Genomic DNA, 21,870 nt, shown 5'->3' with positions numbered 1-21,870 from the left:
GCCTTGGGTTTTAGGCTCTGGGAATCGAGGCTGATGACAGCAGAGGTGCTCCGTATGGACAGGCTTAGAGCTTCACGCAGCTCAGCAGCCCCCGCCCTGCGACCTGAAGTTCAGGTTCTAAAGGAACAGAAGTCGCCGGGAACGCCAAGGAGCTGCCCCGAGGCTGCTGACCGGGGAAGCCCAGCCAGAGGCCTCCCTCTGCTGCCTGCGCCCGAGCCGGCCAGCGACTCCCGGCCTCGCAGGACGAAGAGCCGTGGTGGCCAGCCCTCCGCCCCCCGCCTCCTGCATCAGCCACCCTGATACTTAGATTTATCACTGCGGGTCCTACCCTGGGCCCTGCTCCCCGGCGCCCCACCCCTGCCCGGGTTCCTGGCCTGAGTCCCCCCCGCACGGAGGGAGACCCACCCTAAATCAGAGGTGACTCATATTGGTCAACACTCCCCACCCCCAAAGCCATAGGGGTGCCACCTCCAAAAGCACAGGGGCCGATCCTCACTGCCCCCTCCTGGGGCCCAGCACATGCTGACCTCACCCTGATAGCTCCACTCCTAGCCTTCTTTCCTTCCTTCCTTTCTTTCAATATATTTTTACTGATTTCAGAGAGGAAGGGAGAGGGAGAGGGAGGGAGAGAGAGAAAGAAACATCAATGATGAGAGAGAATCATTGATCAGCTGCCTCCTGCACCGCCCCCCATCAGAGGTTGAGCCCACAACCCAGGCCTGTGCCCTGACCAGGAATCGAACAGTGACCTCCTGATTCATAGGTCGACGCTCAACCACGGAGCCACGCCGGCCAGGCCTACGCTCCTTCTCACTGCAAGTCATCCCAGGGGCAGGACGCTGTCCCTCACTGAGCACATCATGGCTGGGGGCGGTGGCCTTGGGAAGGTCCCCTGAGCTCTCTGCGCCTCAGTTTCCTCATCTGTGAAACAGCCTTTGCCTGTGTGGACCCTGGGCCTAGGGCCCGGCTGGCCCTGTACCCTCCCTCAGGCCGCACCTCCCCCCGGAGGCCCCTCCTTGGCCCGCAGACGCACATCTCAGTTCCCGCACCCCAGCCGGCACAGGTCAGGAACAGAGCCGCCAATCGGCATCGTTGCCAGTTAGAATTGGAGTCCCGAAAGCTTCGGGGATCAGCACCTCCACCGGCCCCGGGAAAGAAAGTGGTCCAGGATGGGGAGGGTGCTGGCCCCAAAACCATCAAGAGAGGTGGGTAGGACCAGTTGTCCACCATCCAGAACTGAAATGTCAGTGCCGACATGTACACATAAGGAACTGTTGGACATTGAAATTGGGTCTCAAAAGAACTGTTGGCCCAGAAAGAAACTCACTACAGACTGATTCATTTGCCTGTCACCATAACCATTATTGCTTGTCTCATTTTCGGTTCTTATAAGTGTATTTCTAATAGCACATGATCTCACTCATCTAGGGGAAATAATGAACAACATAGACTGATGAACAAGAACAGACCCAGAAACAAGGAGGCATGGGTCAGACTGTCGGGCCTCGGGGGGGAGGGTAGGGAAGGGTGGGGATAAAGGGAGAGATCAACCAAAGGACTTGTGTGCAGACATATGAGCCCAACCAGCGGTTAAGGACAACAGGGGGGTGGGGGCATGTGTGGGGAGGGGGGTGGGATGGAAATGGGGGGACGAGGACAAATATGTGATACCTTAATCAATAAAGAAATTAAAATAAATAAATAAATAAAAAAAATAAAAAAAATAAAAATAAAAGAGAGGTGGGTAGGGATGTCATAGGTGAGGAGATGCGGGCTCAGAGAGGTTAGGTGTCTTGCCCAAGGACACACAGCTTGTGAGGCCTGCGGTGTAAGCCCAGGGCCTTCACAGTGAGGCAGAGGCAGACACCTTGCCTTTCTGAGAGGCACCGGCCCAGCCGAGCGCCCCTGGCCTCCAGGATCCCGGCGCCATCTGAAGCTGCCTGTCCCCTGTGGCTTAGGCCCTGTGGTCCCTCCCCTCCGCTCCCGACACAGCCCGGCGGCGGGGAGCCCGTGCCAGCCCTTCTATTATTCACGCCTCCCGTCGGTTGCCAGCGGGCCTGGGCCCAGAGGCCCGGGCTCTGCCAGGAAAGATAAGGGCCAACCCCTGACTGGCCGTCTTCGGAGTTCCATCTCGATTTCCCCAGAGCACACAAAGGCCTGTTGTTCCCGGCCGCGGGCGGAGCGGGCCGCCTCCTCAGGAAAGGGAGATAAACCACCCGCGGGGTGGACGGCGGCCGGTTAGATTTACAGCTTTTCCTGTGGCCACCTGTCCCCTCCTGTAGCTCTGCATGGGCTCGAGCGGCAGCGCCTGCTGTGGGAGAGGGGGTGCGGGGGGGGGGGGCGCTGGGGCGGGAGGCATCAGCTCCCACGTGCCACACTTCCTGGGACCAGTGCCCCGGGGCCACGTCCGAGGTGAGGACACTGAGGCCCACTCCTGCCGGTCGGTGCTCCCTGTCCGTGCTGGACGCCCAGCTGACCCATCTGTCCTCTAACCAGGACTCGGACGACACCTCTGCCTCCAGCTTATAGCCCGTCGAGTGGACATTGAGAGCAGAAAGCAAAAATGCAAGGTCCCCGAAGGGAGCCCAAGGTCTCTGTGGCCCCCCTCACGCCTCCCTCCCTCCCCAGCACCCAGAGCCCCACAGCAGGCAGGTCAGGGAGCTGAGTCGCACCCTCCAGCAGCCTGACAGAGGCCCCTGGTGTCACAGGAGTCCCTCGGTCTCTGGTCTCCGAGGGTCATGGGTGCCACCTCAGTGGGGGGCGGGGGGAGCAGGGAGCGGGGAAGAGGAGACGGGGCCCCTCCCCACCTGGCAGACCCCGCCACGCTGATGCTGGTGCCGACTGGGCCAGCCACAGGACTGGGGTGACGGGAAGGGAGGGGTTCAGTGCTGGGACAAATGGGCGTCTTCCGTGGTTGGCATTCCAGGGCGCAGAGATGTCTTGTGTCCTCACCGCCCATGATGAGGCCTTTAGAGACTCAATGGCAACCCCCGTTTCACACGTGGGGAAACCGAGGCGCAGGGAGGGGAAGGGATTCCTCCATGAGCCCCCAGTGATGCAGGGCCGGGCCAAGGAGCGTTCAGACGGAGCGGCGTGGGGGCGTTGATGGACAGCCCTCTGGTTTTGTGGCCTGGCAGGTCTGCCGTTGAACCTGCGCTCCTCCCTGGACTAGCTGTGTGGTGGCTCACCCCCACCCCGCCCCGAGCCTCGGTTTTCTTGTCCATGAAATGGGAGTGAGGGTGAGACCTCGCTGACGGGCGTCTGGGGAAGAGAAAACATTCGCGCACAGAAGGGCCTTGCGGCCAGCTCTCAACCCGAGTGCTTTGTGAGGCCGCTGGGGGAGCGCGGACCGGCAGCATCACAGGAACGACAAGACCAGTCGCTGAGCACCTACTGTGTGCCAGGGGCTGGGCACAGAGGTGACTCAGGCGTGGACCCACCCTCAAGACAGTCCCCCTCTGGCGAGGAGACAGGAGCAATGGAGAGGCAGAGAGGAGACCCCCCTGGTGGGAAGGGCGGGGGTGGGGGAGAAGGGGGTTTTGCTGGGAATGACGAATTCTCCCAGGAAGAGGCACCCCAAGGGGAGAAGCACGTGGGACTTGTCTGGTGCCCTGACCTGGCTGCACTTGGGGTGAGGGGGTGGGGCGGGGGGTGCTGAGTGCTGGGCAGGGAGCCTGGGGTAGCCAGCGGGGTCAGACCAGCAGGGAGGCCCCTGGGTGCCAGGCTGACGGGCTCAGGTTTAGCCCCAATGGGGAATTCTCCCTGAGGGTCCCGCTCGCTGAGGGTCAGGGATGCCAGGCCCCTGGGCTGAGATGAGAGGGAGCAGCTGGAAAGGGCCGGTGTGTGCGTATGGGTGGGGGGTGGGGGGAAATGGGTGCATTTCCTGGGAGTCAAGACAGCGACACCAGAGGTCTTTGCAGGCAGAACCCCCTCCACGTGTCCTGTGCCCACTGTGCCTCCCTGCTTCCCTGCTTGGCCATCCTGAGGGAGCCTCGGGTACAGACAGGGACGCCGAGGCTCGGCCGGGTGCAGCCCCTCGCCCACTCGAGGCAGGGCCACCTCGCACCAAAGCCCCGCTCCTTCCGGCCCGGCCTGCCTGTAGCTTCCTGCCGTGGCTCTGCCATCACTCACCCCGTCCAGGCTCCTGTCCTTTCTCAGGCTTCACTATTAAAAACAAACAAAAACACAGAAAACCCTGCTGGTTTAAAATGTGTGATTTTTTAAATGTGCGTTTTTAAAAGGCAGCAGCTGATTCTTCCGGGAGTCAGGCCGCCCCGTCCATTGCCTCCCACGGACCCTGTTTCCTCAGAACCATAAATTACTTTCTCTTCTTTCTTTTTCTTTTTTCTTATTGATTTCAGAGGAAGGAAGGGAAAGGGAGAAAGAGATAGAAACATCAATACTGAGAGAAAGTCACTGATCGGCTGCCTCCTACACGCCCCACCCTGGAGATGGAGCCCGCAACCTGGGCATGTACCCTGACCGGGAATCGAACCCTGACCTCTGGGTTCACAGGTCGACGCACAAACCACTGAGCCACACCGGCCGGGCCATAAATTACTTTCTTAAGGGGCCAGGAAAACCAAGAGGAGAACATGCACCTTCGCGGCTGGCAACCTGCCATTCACCAGCCAAAGAGGGTTTGGGTCTGGGCTCCGGAGGCCCAGAGGGGGCAGGCCAGAGGGGCCCCGCCCTGATGCAGGCCCCCCTTCCCTGAGAAGTGAGCCTCCCCTTGGGCCTGCGCACCCCCCATTCCCCAGGCAGCCTCCGCGCCAGCAGCACCAGACCCTATCTGTAGCCCTGAGCCTCAGGCACCTGACCCCACCCGCTCCGGCTCCCACCCAGTGCTCAGGGAGGTGCTGGGGTGGGCGGCATCCTCAGAGGTGCTCCTAGGGGTGGGGGCATCTGGTTACACTTACACTGAACATGGACCTGCTGTTGGTCTGGAATTCACATGCCCTGTGTTGACCACACGAGTGACGCGTGAGGGACTGTGTGTGCGTCCTTGGTCCAAGGCCTTGCAGCGGGATCATCAGGAACAAAGCTTGAAGCCGGGAGGGTCTCTCCAGGTACTCAGGAGACACGCCTCCTCTGGGGGCTGTGCTGTCTGCCCTGTCTCCAGGCAAAGAGCCGGAGCCCCCGGCACATCTGGACCAACAGGGCTGGCTGGGTGGCATTTTAAACATCGCCGGGTCCGTTCACGGGGCCTCGGGGCAGCTCCGTCGGGGACGCTGTGGTTAATGACTCCCGCATGAGGGCAAGGAGGCCTTGGGTTTGGCGTCTCTTATCTTCTGACGCTGGGAATCACTGGAAATGAACAACCCCACTTGCTATGCTTGCTAGCAAAACCCCAGTGAGATCTCATCCCTCCGCTGCTCAAGACCCCCCCATGGCCCATCTCACTCAGGGTCAAAGGCATCTCACTCAAGGTCAAAGCCAACTCACTCAGGGTCAGAGCCAATGACCCCGTGGGACTGCAACAAGGCCCTTCGCAGCCTTCTCTGAGCACCTGGCCTACTCTCCCCTTCACTCTGCCCAGCTTGACCTGCTGGTGTTCGCTGAAAAGACTTGGCACTCCCACCCCAGGGCCTTTGCACCTGCTGTTTCTTCTGCCAGGAGCACCTCCCCTCAGCTGTTCCCAGGGCTCGTCCCTGAGGTCCTTCTCCAGTGTCACCTTCTCAGGGAGACCTTCTGGCCTCTCTCCACAGCACACCCTCTCTCCCCTGATTCACTGCCCTCCATCCTTATCGCCCTCATCACCACTGCACATACTCTGATTATTTATCTTGTCTGCTGTCTGCACGACCCCTCTCCACCTCTGAGTGTCAGTGGGTGTTGAATGACTGATGGACTAAATGCTGCAGCCGCCTCTGCTGCTGGGACAGGGCTCCCAGGGCTTGCACACGGCGGGCTGCCCTTGAGGGGCTCTGTCCGTAACAGGAAGGCCCACGGGCAAGGCTGTCTCCACCACGCACATGGTACAGCATCTCCCCGGGCCCAGGATGGCTGTGCTGCCTGGGATCTAGAAGACCCTCCCTCCCTTGTCACCTCCCACTCAGACCTCAGACCTGGCTTGGGGGTCACCTCTTCCAGGAAGCCTTCCTTGCCTATCCCTCATCCCTCTCACAGCACACACTCGCTGGGCTCTCATTGTCTGCGGCTGTGACAGGCTGTCCTCTGAGCCCCAGGACCCAGCTGCGGCCTGACCCACAGCAGGTGCTTGGGACACGAGGGGCGGCTGAGTGCTTGCTTGCGTGGTTTCTTCACCTGGAAGGTCTTTACAGACCTGCTCTAGACGAGTTCCTTTCACAGCTAGGGAAACTGAGGCCTGGAGGATGGAAGGCACGGGAACCAATTCGTGTCCAGCATCTCCTCTGAGCCAGGCACTCAGGTCTGAGCAGAGTGGCTCCTCCCCTGGGCACCCCTGGCTTCTGTGGGACCCTCGGTGGCCGTTCCTTGGGGAACAGAGGTTATGGCCCTGAACTGAGGCCACGACCGTGGCATTCTGGGATGCCCAGCTTAGACGGAGTCCTCCTGGAGACTTGGGTTCCAGGTTTCATCAATGAAAGGGGTTTCTAAATCCCAAAACTTCTCTTTCCCTATCGAGAGAAAAGTCTGCAAAGCACAGAGACAGGAAGCAGGAGTGGAGGAGCGGGAGGGAGGGAGAGGGCAGGGGTCACGGGCAAGGAGGGATCCAGCTCTCTCTTGGGGCAAAGCCACCTGGAGGTGGGTTCCTGAGACCCTTGGCCGTTTTCCTGGGGTCCCCAGCTAGACCCTGGGGTGGGGGGAGAGGGGGAGCTACAGCTTCTCTAAGGAATCCCATGTGGTGCCTATAGCGGGCTCACGGGGGGCCCCCAGGGTATCGGGCCCTTGTCCTGGGCCCTTTGCATGTTCCCAGATGCGATTAGATGCAGGGTCCATGACGGGAGATTCTGCTGGGTTGTCCGGGGGCCCCAAACACCATCACATGTGCACTCATGGGGGAAGCAGGCAGAGGTGTGCCGACAGGAGCGGAGAGGGCGATGGGCCACAGAGGCAGGCTGGAGGCAGGGGGCTGGAGGCAGGAGCCTGAGCAGCAGACACTGGAAGAGGGCGGGGAGGGAACGCATTCCCCCCGAGGACCATGATCGTGCTGACACCTCGACTTTGGCCCAGTGACACTAATTCCAGACCCCGGGCCCCAGAGCTGTGAGACAATAATCCCCGTGGCTTCAGACCCCGAGTCTGTGGTCGTGGCTTCAGACCCCGAGTCTGTGGTCGTTACAGCAGCCCCCGGGGTCTAATACCAGGCCGTCCAGGCCAGCCTGTGCAGGAGCAGAGGAGGGTGGGAGGAGGTAAGGAGCTGGGGGGCCCTTGGGGACGGAGCCCCTTGGGACCAGGCTCCGTGGAAAGTCCTATTGTAATATTTCAGTCCCCCTGGGCAGCCATCCTATTGATAGCGTCAGAGGCCCAGAGCGACGACATGCCTTGCAAGGATCCCACAGCACCAGGTGGCAGAGGGCGAGTGCCAAGGCCGGGCAGTCTGAGCCCCAGCCACGCCTCCTCCCTGCTTCTCACCTGCTGCCCGAGGGGCTGGGACGCAGTGGCAGGATGAGGGAAGAGCCTGGGACTCCTGGCTGAGGCAGCGCCCACACCCAGCCCACCCCTGGGGTCCCCTTCGGATAGGACCTGCCATTCCCGGATTAGAGACTCAGCAGAACACCCAGGGCCTCGGGGTGGCCCCTCCCGTTCTCCCACTGGCTCCAGAGCAGAATGCAATTGCACCCCTGGGCGTCTGCCGAGAGCTGTGTGGAGGTGGACGCGTCTCCCAGCTGTGATGAGCTGATCCATTCCCTCGACTCCCGCCTGACTCTGGCTCGGGTTACTCTACACAATCAGCCTGACCATCAGCACCTCCACCGGCCCCCAGGCTCCGCCCAGCCCCACGGGAGGGTGCTCCTGGCTTCTGTCCAGGGCTCTCCGTGACAGACAGACGCAAGCTTGCAGGTCCAGGAAGTGCAGATCAGCCCCCTCGGGAGCAGCCAAGGGGAGGAGGCCAAGGAACTTGAGATAAGAAAAACGCAAGACGCCTCCTGACCAGGAACCCTGCTGACGGGCTGGGCTCGTCTTCACCGAGCCTGTGACCGGGACACCCACCTCATCTATGTCTCTCCGGGGCTTGTGGACACGGCCGGGTCACCTGGCCTGCCCACCAAGCAGAGCTTCAAAGCTGGGGAGGAGGCACCCCGGGCTGGGCCAGTGTCGGGGGATGGCATCCCTTTCTAAACGGGCTTGGAGCTTGCAGAGACGCCGAGATTTCCAGCTTTCTCCACATCCCTCCCTTCCGCCAGCCTTCAGAGGAGGGACTCCAAGCCCAGCCTGCAGCTCCAAGCAGCAAACGTTTGCTGGATGGCCACCCTGCGTCAGACCCAGAGTATGTCTTTGTCCCCATTTTACAGATGAGGAAACTGAGGCTTCAGTCCCCAGGGACAAGAGGTGATGGCGAAGAAGCACAAGATGCTCGACGCCATGAGCCACGAGGGAAATGCCTATAGAAACCACACGGAGATGCACGAGCACCGAGACGCATGGATCCCAAAGAGAACAGCAAGTGTCGGCGGGGTGGTGGCAGCCGGGGCCCCCATTCCCCGATGGCGGCAATGCCCTGGGGCGGCCGCTATGGAAACCGGTCCGGGGCCCTCAGAAGGTGAAACGTAGAGTCACCATACGACCCCGCGATTCCACTTCAGGTGCACGCCCACGAGAGGGGAGAACGTGCCTCACACAGCACCTGTACACTAGTGCTAGGGGAAGGGAGCCGCATTGCTTAGCGCCTACTGTGTGCACGCTCGGTTACTGCTCTAGCCGCCTCAGGCTCGGTTACTGCTCTAGCCGCCTCAGGCTATTAACCCCACGAACGAGGAAACTGAAGTGTGAGGTGAAGGCAAGTCCCCCGGCTCTTCCCTCGCACCACCGTGCCAGGCAGGACACCAGGCACACAGTAGGGGCTTAGTAAGCACCTGCCGAGCCAGCATGTGCCCTGGGCCCAGGAGCTCACGCCTTCAGTGGGAAGAGAGGAAAGGGTGTTCTCTGCAGCGGAGCCAGCGATTTGACATGTTTTTCCACCCGAAATAAACGAGGCGAGAGTCCTGGAGGACGTGTTTAAACTTGGGAGAGCTCTCCAAACAGTTTGGCTTGGAGGTTGGACCGTGGGACGCAGAGCTGCAGGAGGGCCGGATCCCCCACGCAGAGCCCGACCGTCCCCAACCAAATCCCAGCTTTATTCCTGCGGCTCAGTGGGCATCAGCGGCTCCGAGGGAGGGGCGCGGGGACCGCCTCTGGTCTCGGGAAACGTGCTTTTTAAACCAGGTTTCAGCTCATTCTATGAAACGAGGTGTGCTATCCATTGCCACAGCCCTCCACGGGGCTGTACGTTTTCATTTAAATTAGTTTAGTTGTGTGCTGTGGAGAGTTAGCTGGGAGGCCTGTTATTAAAGCGAGGCAGCAGCTTCTATCTGGTGGGGTCATATAGATAAGGAAGCGGTGTCTGCATTAGCGGATGAACCACAGACCCTTCATCGTCCTTATTTTCCAGTATTTTTCTATAATCATTTCCTTCTCAACTCATATCCCATTTTTTTAAAAATACGTTTTTATTGATTTCAGAGAGGAAGGGAGAGGGAAATAAACATCCATGATGAGAGAGAATCATTGATCGGCTGCCTCCTACACACCTCACACTGGGGATGGAGCCTGCAACCCTGGGCATGTGCCCTGACCGGGAATCGAACCATGACCTCCTGGTTCATAGGTCGACGCTCAATCACTGAGCCAGGCCAGCCGGGCCATAACCCACTTTTTAATGTTGGCTAAGTTTATTAGACTCATGAACTACCCATCCCCACTCCCTCTTTTGAGCCTTAGCAAGTAATAAATCAACGGAGCTTTAGGGCCATTAATAGGTATTGCTTCCCTTGGTTACGCTTTTCCTCTGGTGTCCTGACCAAATCTCTCAGAAATGTATTTTTGTGCTTTTAAATGTGAATTCGAGTCTGCAGGAGAGAGATGTTTTGAAAAATCTGGCTCCTCGCTTTGTGATTTGCATGTTGGAGGCTTCATGAACTGCATCTCAGATGCTCCGAGCATTTCCCAACTAAAATGGGTCACTTTAAAAAAGGAAGTCGCCCGGCCGGTGTGGCTCAGTGATTGAGTGTCGACCTATGAGCCAGGAGGTCATGGTTCAATTTCCAGTCAGGGCACATGCCTGGGTTGGGGGCTCGATTTCAGTGTGACGCATGCAGGAGGCAGCCGATCAGTGATTCTCTCTCATTATTGATGTTTCTATCTCTCTCTCCCTCCCCCTTCCTCTCTGAAGTCAATAAAAATGTATAAAAAAATAAAAATGAAAAAGGAAGTCAATGGCAAGCAAAGCCAGAGGGGCAGAGATGACTCCTGGCACCCGATGGAGGGCTGTACTCCGCCCTCCGGCCGTGAGGTGTGGCCAGGTGACTGCCTGAGCCGATGAAATGCAGGTAGCACCAAGACCAGTCACTTCCTGGCGGGAACATTGAATGGCCGGTGTGGCATCTCCGCCTGCCTCTTCTGCCTCAGCCCGGGCACGCGTGGGGCACACGGGGGCATCGGGCTGAGCCACTGGGTAGGGGAGCTGCCCTGAGAGTGTCCAGCCTGCAGGGCAGTCCTCTGTTGCTTTAAGCCAGGCGTCCTCAAACTACGGCCCGCAGGCCACAGGCGGGTGTTTTTGCCGTTTTGTTTTTTTACTTCGAAATAAGGTATGTGCCGTGTGCATAGGAATTTGTCCATAGTTTTTTTTAAACGATAGTCCGGCCCTCCAACGGTCTGAGGGACAGGGAACTGGCCCCCTGTTTAAAAGGTTTGAGGACCCCTGTTTTAAGCACTGGGATTTGTTGTCCCCAGCGTCCCCAGCCCACCCTGGGGGACAGAGTCTGTAAAACACCAAGGGGCTGTTTCGGTAAACGCGGACGTGTGGATGACAGCGATGTGTGACCTGTCTCAGAACCGGCTTTTATGCTGATGGCATCGTTTCAAGATTTAAAAAAACCCACACAAAACAGATAAGTGGTTGCACACGCTAACAGCTTTGTTTCATTTTCAAAATACAATGAATCAAAAACATAACACCTATCTTACTATGTCAAGAAATGGATCCAGTAAAATGGATCCGATATTTTAAAAGAGCAGAAATGGGTATAACTGCCGCTTGCCTGTTGACTTCCCAACAGCTTCTGGAGAGAGTGGAAAGAAGGGAGGAGAGAGAGGGAGAGGGGGAGAGAGACAGAGAGAGAGAGAAAGAGAGAGAGAGAAACATCTACGTGAGAGAAACGCATCGATTGGTTGCCTTCCAAACGCGCCCCAACCAGGGCTGGGTATCGAACCTGAAACCCAGGTACATGCCCTTGACCAGGAATTGACCCTACAACCCTTCAGTGCTCGGACCGCTGCTCTAGCCACTGAGCCACACCGGCCAGAGCCCAACAGCTTCGAACCTGTCTTTCTGGTCAGAGGTGTAAGGGCCTCGGGTCCTTGGGACACTGGGAAAAGGACTCGGCCACAGGGATGGGGCCATTCGCTGCTTGGAGGCGCGGGGGGACGGGTTGTGAGAGGACAGCGCACCGCAGGTGTCCTGGGTCCTGCCTGGTGTGGGACGGAGCCATGTACTTGCCTGTAGGGTTCGACAAGGCAGATTTTTCAAAACATCTCTCTCCTGCAGTCTCGAATTCACATTTAAAAGCACAAAAATAAATTTCTGAGAGATTTGGTCAGGACACCAGAGGAAAAGCGTAACCAAGGGAAGCAATACCTATTAATTGCCCTAAACCTCCGTAGGCTCTACAGCAGCAGTTAGCAGGGTTGCCTAAACACATATATTTATAATATGGAAAACACAGATATTTACATTACGATTCATAACAGTAGCAAAACTACAGTTAGGAAGTAGCAACGAAAATAATGTTATGGTTGGGGGGTCACCACAACATGAGGAACTGTATTCAAGGGTCACGGCATCAGAAAGGTTGAGAACCACTGATCTAGAGGCTCCCACATCTGCCCTTCCCCACCCCACCCCCACCCCCAGCCTCGTGTGCAAGGTCATTGGATGCTGCTCAGGTTAAGTCCTTCTTGTCATCAACACACCTGTGCAACAGCTTAAAGGTTCATGTCCAAGGTCACCTGCTGGGTACCACCCACCCCTGCCCCTGGCCCACTGTTCACAGATATTGTGAAGGTGTCATCTCATCTAATCCCCATGACACTCCCCAAGGTCATGGTGTCACCTTCACTCAACAAACGAAATGACTAACGGTCAGAGAGAAGGACCTGCCTGTGTCCCCCGTCGGGGACGGGTCCGCCCGGCCCGGGAGGCCATCCTCCATCTGCTGCAATGTGCTTCACGGTGACCCCCGGTCTCTGAGCAGCCTGTCCTCTAGCCTTCCTAACGGGGGAGACCGCATCAGGCCCCAGCCGCCCCGCCCCGCCCCCACCCCTGCGCTGTCCCAATCCCCCCATTCTTCCCCTCCCTTCCGCTCTCCTCAGGAGCATCTCCCCAGCCTCCTCCTAGGCCTCTCGGCCTCCAGATTCTCTCTCCAGAACCTCCACCCCCAACACGGAAGCAATCCAGGTATTTCCCTGGCCCCAGAGTCTGCACTGGCTCCTGACTGCCCAAGACATGGAACTTGAACCCCTTCCTGCCTAGAAAGGGGGCCGCCCTCACCAGCATGAGGGGAGCAACCTGGAAAGATGCTGAGCCCAGGGGCCACGCCGCCTCTCCTGGGAGAGATCCTTCCTCTCCAAGTGCAGCCCAAATAACCAAAGGCTTTGCCTTCATCTCCCGGGTCAGTCAGGAACCAGAGAGGAGAGCAGCCTCCTGCACTCAGGCCGAGGGAGATGCCGCGAGAGCCAAGTATGGGGGCCGTATGGGGTCTCCAGAGAGCTCTTAGCCCCCCCCCCACCCCCAGTCACTTGGAACCCCTCCAGGAGCTCAGAACACTGGCAAAGGCAGCCACTCCCCACTCTACAAACGGGGTGACTGGTGCCCAGAGTCGGGGGCTGGCGGGAGGTGACAGGAGGAGAGAGAGGGTCGCTCTGCTGGCTGAGCATGTGCTCGAGTTAGGGATGCCCATTCTCACCTCACCCTCCGAGGCAGGGCCCGTGCCCCCCGCCCCAGCGGAAGCTCAGAGAGGTTCGGTGACTTGTCCAAAGCCACAGAGCCAGGGACTCGAACCCTGGGCTCCGGTGGACCTGCTGAGGGCACAGCGCTGCTCTTGGGTGCTGGGAACTGTGACGCTGCTTTGCTGGAAACTGTCCCAAACACAGGGGAACTGACGGCCCGGAGGCTGGACTTCTGCCGACAGGGGAGCGGGTGGGTCACACGGTCAGAGGCAGGAAAAGGCCATCCGCAGACCCAGGATGCGTGGAGCCAGCACTTCCGGCCCCACGACCCAGGCAGTGCCAATGCAGACACTGTCCCCAGGCCCAGCGAGGGACTGCCAGGGCCCCATCCTACAGACAAGGAAACCGGGCCTCGGTCGGGGAGTGGCCCGGCGACGCCCCACCTCACTGAGCGGCAGAGCAGGCGGGAATCGGGGCGACTGTAAGGGCAGCACCTTCCCTGGCTGAGTGTGCGGGCTGGCAGGTGTGGGTGCAGCTGAGTGTCTGCTATAAATACGATGCTGACTCCGCTAACCTTAGCCTGCAGGCTCCGGGCCCAGCCTGGGGCCACACATCCTGGAGCCGACGGCCGACAGGGTCCTGCTCTGTGGGGCGCTCCCGACGCCCTAACACGGTGCCATGTTCTTTGTGTCCTTTCCCCCCACATTTTGTTACAGGCTCCACGTTAGTGGGAGACAATGTCGAGCTACCACCTCTGAAATGAGGAGGCCTGAGGGCCAATAGGCCTCTGAGACCACCAGCCCCCTTGGGTGAGAGCAGGGCCCCCCCTCCCCCAGAAGGAGCACCGAATCTGAGTTCGGCACAGACAGGGTCTGCGGAGCTGGGTTCGAATCCCAGCCTTGCCGTTCGCCAGCTGGGTGACGTGTTTGCCTCTCCGAGCTTCCGTTTCCCTGGCTACACCGTGGGGTTCACGCCATGCCCCCTCTGGGGATTGAACGCTGTGTCCAAAATGGCCAGGACACGGGACGCAGCAGACCATCCGCTCCCTGCATTTGCGCGGCGACCGCGCCTCACTCTCTGGTTGAACAATGACATCTCCAACCGCTCACAGAGAGCCTGGCGCTACTTTAAGAGCTTTACATGCTTCCGGCCACTTAGTCCTCCCTGGAACTTGAGGGGCTCATGTCCCATTATTGTCCCCATTAACAGATGAGGAAACTGAGGCACAGTGCCCTTGAGTAAGCCGCCAAGGTCACTCAGGCAGCCGGTGGAGAGCTGAGAATGTTGCGGCTGTTGACACAGGCCCGGGGACGGGTTCCTGAAAATAGGTACAAATATGTCACAGCAGCCTCCTGGGCCCTATGGCTTCTGCGGGGTCCCTGTAGGAGACCCCCCCAACACACACACAGCCCTGTACCCGGGCGCTGCCTTCACGTCTACCAACCAGGTCCTATCACAAGCCCCCTCCGCAGAGACCAGAGGCCATCGCACGGCATCTCACAGGCGGGCAGCCACCCGCTCAGCCAGGGTGGGCAGAGCCAGGATGGTGCCCGCAGGCCCCCAGCCCAGGTGGCCCTCTTCTAAACAGTGAAGGGGCATGAAGGCCGTCTCCCCCCAGCCTCCTAGACACACAGGCACAATCAGACACACGCGCGCGCACACACACACACACACACACACACACACACGCTCAGGGCTCATTCCATAGCCCCGGCGGGCTAAATATTATCCTGGCCTTCCTGAAATACACATGTCCACGGGGTGGCTTTACAAGCTGCTAAAAGCAGGGCCGTGTCCCTGGTGGAGGGAAAGAGCTATTCCGGGTTCATGTCAGGTGTGGACAGAGCCAGCCAGAAAGGGCCTGTCTGCCCGCCCCCCCCCCCCCCCCGCCCCCATGCTGGCTCCTCCGCCTTCACAGCCACGGCGGACAATTCCTGGCAGCCAGCACCACTGGCGCCCGGCGACAGAGGGTGAGGTCAGGCTAGGCTCGTCGGGGTCCCCCTCCCCAACACACACACACACACACACACACACACGCACGCACACACACACGCCCCATTCCAAGTCTGACTAGCAAGGCCCAGGCACTGGGACCGTCCACCAGACACCACTCAGGGTGGGGCCTCACCATCAACTCCCCCAGCCCAGCCGGACCCCGGGGACAGCGCCCCATGATTCTCCCCCGCGGTTTGACAAAGAAGGAATCCACGACTGTGCAGCGGCGTAGGCAGGGTGGCCCGGCTGGAGGGGCCGGACCAGGGCCCACAGGCCCCTCCACCCTGGACTCCTGCCCAGACCCCCACCCGATGCTTCACGGAGGCGCCACGGAGCGCTCCCTGCGCGCCGGGCACCGGCAGACGCTCCACATGGGACCGTTACTCCTCACACCTCCTGTGGTCGGGTCCCGTTATCACTGTCCCTTCCCCCGGGGACACCGAGGCTCAGAGCAGTTAAGCCACCTGCCCCAGGTTCCCAAGCTGCAAGGGAAAGATCTGGGGTGTGAACCGACTCCAGAGTTCTCCATGTGCCCCCGGGATTACACGGTCCCCGGCCCAGCCCCACCGAGGCCAGCTCAGGGACATGGCCACATCACAGCTTTGCCTGCCACGGGAAGGAGCCAGGGGCAGCTGGCCAGGGACCCACCATCGCCCTCACCAGGGGCAGGACAGAGGGCACGGGGCAGACCCAGTGTCTGACCGCCCCTCTGCTGCCTGTGTCCCCAGCCATCTCCAGCCTAGAGGACCTGGGGTCCGTGCTGGCCGACCAGGGGCTCAGAACTTCCCATGGGTCTCAGACCTTCGGGGAATTGGTGGAAACTGCAGGCTCCCCACTTCAGATAAAAGTTCACACACTCATTTGCCCGCTCACACCCCAGGCCTGCTCCATGACACCCTGAGCCCACCCCCTCACCCCCGGAGTCCAGCCACAGCCCAGGCCCCCACCGCACTGTGGGTCAGCTGCGGGCGCCCTGGCTGGCAGCGGAGGGGTTTGTAGCAAACACGGCTTCCTGCTGCAGCCTCCCAGGGAAGCAGGGGTGCGGAGGGGGGCAGAGCTTTGCTTTGAAAGTCAAGCTCCCCGCTCCAGGAGCACAGGCCCCCCGGGCAGCAGGCCAGGAGGCAGGGGATCCAGCCCCACAGCTGCCTGCCGCCGGGGGGGGGGGGGGGGGGGAGGGCAGAGCTCCCCGCGACCCGTGGCCTTGACTCTGCCACCGGACCTGTCGTGGGTAAATATAGCGCTGCCACTCACCGGCCGAGGGGCCCTCGCCGTCCGACATGGTGCAGGAGAGGCTCCGGCAGCCAGCCGCCCGCCTGCAGGGACTCGGGAGCCTTCCCGGCTGTCACCCACCTGGTGGGGCTTGGGGCTGCCGACCGGCCCTGCTCACGCCCAGTGTCCAGGCAGCGTCCCGCCCCCGCCAGCCAGGCCACCCCCCCAGGCTGGGCTGGGCAGATAAGAGCGAGCTCCAGGGCCAGGGGCCCGTGCGATTGGTGGATAAATCTGGGCACTGCCCTCCCTGCCCGGGCCTCTCTCAGCAGCCTCCGAATGGTGCCTGAGGAACCACTGCACCCTGGGGTGCCTGGTCAGCCCCCAGAACCTGAGCCCCAGCCCTGGGGACCCCAGAATGCCTGCACGCTCCCTCCCTGGGATGGTCCCACATGGTCAGCGAGGGGAGTTTATGGGCCTCGGAGAGAAAGAACGCGTGATACCGCCCACTGAGTGTGTGCCCGAGCAGGGTTAAGCGACCCACCCAGGGCCACTCCGCCCAGGGAGGGGTGTGGCTGGAGGAGGGAGCAGATGCTGGAGCCGCAGGGTCCCGGAGCCTCAGAAAAGTGAGGGGGTGGAGTGGCACCCCCCAACACCCAGCAGCAATGCCGCCAGCACCAGAGACCTGCTCAGAGCCCTGGGGAGAGATGCAGGGGGAGGGCCAGGCCACGGTGTTCCCCAAGGAACCCCCATCTGGGATGGTGGGGGTCGGGGAGAGTGCAGTCACCCTGGCTGTCGGACCAACAGCTAAGAAGTTCAGTCCCTAGGAGGCGCTGCCTGGCCTCCTGGCCTTTGCCTGTGCCGTCCCCGCGGTCAGGAATCCCGGTCCCTGCCCCCATCTCTCCCTGTCTCTCGGGGAAGCCTTGTGTGACTGCCCCTGAACGTGGGCCAGGGTCCCCTGCGCTCTGCTCACTCTTCCCTCACGGGGGTCGGAGCCTGGTCCTGGCTGTGTCCCCCTCTTGGCTGGCTCTTGCTGTTCTGTATGGTAGTGAGCTCCCTGTCCCTGGAGGTATGTGAGCAGCGCTGGGCAGCCACGAAGGGAGGACGCAGTAGAGAGAGTTCAAGCATCGGGTGGGGTTAAATTAAATGGCTTTGGGGTTCCTCTCGGGCAACCAACTTGTCCTGGTCCCCCTGGGCCTTCTGCTATTTTGGCCCCGAAAGTCCCGCATGCATCCCGGGACCTCGGCGCCAGGCTCTTGGTCAGCCTGGGTCCCGCCTGGCTGACGTTTTATTTTAAGTGAGAAAATGAAAGACAACGCCAGATTGAAACTGTCTCTGGAGCCCTAGAGCCCCACCTGCTCCCTCGACCCCCCGAAATCGCCCTCCTCCCCCTCAGGGCCAGGCCTGCTTCTGGGACCCCTCTTGGGGGCGGATGAGGAGAAACCCCTGCTGCTCTGTCTTGGGTGGGTGTGAGGGGAGGAAGCGGAGAAGGGAGAGCACCTGGGGCCTCCTCGCCGGCAGCGTGGGGAGGAGTCTCACCTGCGTGCAGGTTGCAGGTTGAGAGGATTAGCGGGAGAACGCTGCTGGTCTCTGTCGGTGGGATCAGGGGCCACAGCCCGGCCCTCGCTCTGTCCCTGACGCTGCAGCGGGTTCAGGCGAGGGCGGGTCAGACCTGCCTTGCTGGTGGCCTCCGGGCAGGTGGTGGGCCTCTCTGTGTTCCACCTGTGGAGCATGTGTGAGCGGCGCCTGGGCACCCGCCGTGGGCCAGGCCACAGGGGCCTGTGGTCAGTCTTGGGGTGCCTCCTGCAGCCCCTGCCCTGGGCTCCCTGGTGGAGGGGCTGCAGACCAGAGCCAGAAGCACGCGGTGTCAGATGGGCCTGGGTCGAACGCCATCTCCACCAGCCGCCCCCGGGGACTGGGACAGGCCTGGCCCCAGCCTCAGTTTCTCACCTGGAAACGGGAGAGGTGGCACTTCGGGGCTGTGGGGAGGAGGAGCACCAGGGCCCAGATGCCTCGGAGGGCATTCCATCTCCCATCTCCCACGTCTGTCTGTCTGTCCCGAGTCCCACCCACACAGGCCCCGTGTCCACGGCGGGGGCAGCTTCCTGCGCGCAGGCCACGCCCTCTTCCTGTCTCTGGCCCCGAGTCCCTTCCTGTTTTCTTTATTGTAGGAACATGTGGAGGGAAAAACAGCTCGATTCCTGTGATCCTCAGGCCACCGCAGCATCTATGGGCCCACTGCATGTGTGAGCCAGCGACAATGTGTATGAGTGTCCACATGTGTGCGTGGGCTGGGTACGTGTGTGGGAAAGTGTGTGTGCATGTGAGAATGCATATGTGCGTGTACAGGTGTGAGTGTGGGTCTGAGTTTGTGCAAGTGAGCACGTGTGGATGACAGTGTGTATGAGTGTGCACCCATGTGCACGGGTGTAGGGGAGTGTGTGTGTGTGTGTGTGTGTGTGTGCCCATCCCGTGTGCATGTGTATATGTGCGTGCAAGAGAGCATGTATGCATGTGGGAGGTGCTCCCATGTGAGCATGTGTGCAGGAGCAGGTATGTGCATGTGTATACATATGGTGGGTACACATGCACACGTACCCTCAGGCCCCTGCCGGCTCATGCTGCAGCTTCGACTCTCCAGCCAGCTGTGGGTGTCCCTGCCGTGGGCACTGAGACCTGGCATCTCCACGCACCAGTGGGCATGGCCATGGCAGCTCCCACACTGCTCAGCACCCACCGGCACCCCAGCCCTGAGCTCCCACACTGCTCAGCACCCCACCCTGAGCTCCCACACTGCTCAGCCAGCAGCACCGTCCAGGAGAGGGTCCAGGACGGACGGGAGGGTCAGGGGAGGCCTCTGAAAGTGGAAAGGGCGTCTGAGTGTGGCAGAGTCAGGGAGGAAATTCCACTTCCTGCTCACCCCACATGTATACACACCCCAGCTGGGTCTCAGGGGTCCCACACGCTCACACCCCAGAAACACCCAGTGCAGCTGGACGGGCTCTCGGGACTCTCTGCTGGAGACCCGTGCTGGGGACCCCTGCTCCCTGGGCCTTGGGGACCCCTGCTCCCAGGACAGCCTCCTCACCCGGGGCCTCGTGGCCAGGACTCAGAGAAGGACCGTGATGTCTACAGTGGATGGACCACGCCTCCTGGGGGTGTGGCCTTGGGCCGCCTAACCTCTCTGGACTGGAGTGCGGGTGGAATTCCTGACGCATAGCAAGGGACGGGCACCAATGGGGCCCCGATGGGCCTTGTCCTACTTCCGGGTCCGTCCACTCCCTCACGTTCGAGCTGACACCTCCTCACAGCTCGGGTCAGAGCAGACACCCAGGTACACGCAGTGGAGACGCCAGACACGGACCCCGAGACCCCTACACAGCCTCATGCCTGAGACAGACGCACAGGGATGGACGGAGACCACAGAAACACAAGATATAGATGACATGAGTGGACACATACACGTGAGGCTCACACACACATGGGCTCACATGTGCAAGCTCACGTACACACATGCACAGAGGGCTCACACACATGCACAAGCTCACAAACGCACACACACATGGGCTCACGCGTGCACACACACACACACACGCGCGCACACACATACACACACACACGCACACGCACGCTCCGGAGCTGGTTTCCCTAACCCAGGGCCCGTCCAGGGGAGCCCCCAGTCTCCAGGCTCCCAGCCAGCAGAGGCGCAGAGGCCGTCCGGCTGCACTGGGTGCTCTGGGTGGGAGGGCGTGGGCAGCCCCTGGGTCCCTTGGGGCAAGGGCTCCGGGCTCCTGGGTCCGCCCCACCTCTGGGTGGGGGCCAAAGAGCTGCTGTCCTCTGGCGAGTGAGAGGGTGGGGGTGACCCAGGGGTCATGGAGCTGGTGGCAGGCTCCTCCTCAGGCTGCTGGGCTCGCAGCAGGGGAGGCCTCCGGGGACAGCGAGGCCTCCCCTCTCCGGTCTTGTCCGTAGAAAGGCCCCGGGTTCCAGGGAAGCTGGCCCCAGGCCGGCCACACGCAGGCACTCGCGCTGACCCGGTTTCCTGGAGCCAGAAGGACGTGCGGGAGACGCCGCGCTCCCCGAGGGAGTTTAAGCTCCAGGCCAAGCAAGGGCCTGGGCTCCCCGGCTGGCACCCCTCCCTGATTCAGAGTCGCGGCCCGCCTGCCAGAAATACCCCCAGCGTCTGCCCCTCCCTGGGCTGGGGTTATTTGGGGACGTCCAGGTGGAGGTGGCGGAGGCTGTCTGGAGCCCAAGGGTGAGCTTTGGGCAGATACGTGGGTTCGGGAGGCACCCACCCCAGGCTGTTGGGACCCTCCTTTGGGTCACACCCACTTTGGATCCTGCTGGGGACACGGGATTCTCGCCCAGAGGAAGGCAGCACCCACGCAGAGGGGTGAGACACTGCGGGAGCCGCTGGCCTGAGCCCCTCCCTCCCTGTCCCGAGGCCCCCCCAGGTGACCGTCCTCTCTCGTAATCATCCAGGACCCCACACACACTGTGTTTGCAGTGGGCCACCTGCCTCTGGACTCGTGTAGAGGACACCACACCCCTTTGGCCAAGACAACAGCAGGGGCCACGCCCCATCCAGAACCTTCCCAGGTGGGCAACTAACGAACTGCGATCCTCTGCCCACCCACACCGGCTGCCACCGAGGACTAGCAGGGCCCCCAGGGGACTCTGGAGCCCGCTTCCTGTCCCGGTCCCCAGCGCAAAGAGGGGGAGCTTCTCACCGCAGCCCACAAAGGTCAAGGTTCCCTCGGCCTTGCCCCCAGCCCGGCCTGGGCCACAAACCTCCAGGCCCCCGGGTCCGAGGGCATGGGAGGTGGCTTCCACTCTTTGCAAAGAGCTTTTAAAGCCTGGCCGGCGTGGCTCAGTGGTTGAGTGTCGACCTATGAACCAGGAGGTCACGGTTCAATTCCCGGTCAGGGCACATGCCCGGGTTGCGAGTTTGATCCCCAGTGTGGGGTGTGCGGGAGGCAGCCGATCAATGATTCTCTCTCATCATTGATGTTTCCATCCCTCTCTCCCTCTCCCTTCCTCTCTGAATAATACTATATATATATATATATATATATATATAGATAGAGATAGAGAGAGAGAGAGAGAGAGAGAGAGAGAGAGAGGGCATTTTAAGCGTTAAAGCTGCTCAGCTCTGTGGACCACGGGGCACTCCGGCCTCCCAGGCAGCAGGAGGCAGCCTGCAGCCTCCGGACTCTCTGTGCACGTTTCTCCACCACGGGCTCTTCTTGCCAAAGTGGCCCCTTCCCAACAGCCCCACCGCCAGGCCCAGGCCCATTGCCAGGAGGGGTGAGAGCGAAGAGACAGGGAATCACCTCACCCCCATCTGCATGACCGGGCTCCTTCCACCTCCACCCGCTGCCTCACCCTCCGGGCCTCGGTGGCCCCATCTGTGCAGTGGGGACAGTGATGACCATCTCCCCATCCTCACCCTGGCGGTCAGTGGACACCTCATACCACCTGCGCCTGCACCAGGTGGGGTTTGCACCCTCTCGCTGGGACCAGCCTCCAGGAGACTGAGCTTGC

The sequence above is a fragment of the Eptesicus fuscus genome, chromosome 5, assembly GCF_027574615.1.
Source record: "Eptesicus fuscus isolate TK198812 chromosome 5, DD_ASM_mEF_20220401, whole genome shotgun sequence".
NCBI classification, from domain to species: domain Eukaryota; kingdom Metazoa; phylum Chordata; class Mammalia; order Chiroptera; family Vespertilionidae; genus Eptesicus; species Eptesicus fuscus.
This window is presented reverse-complemented; position numbering follows the sequence as displayed.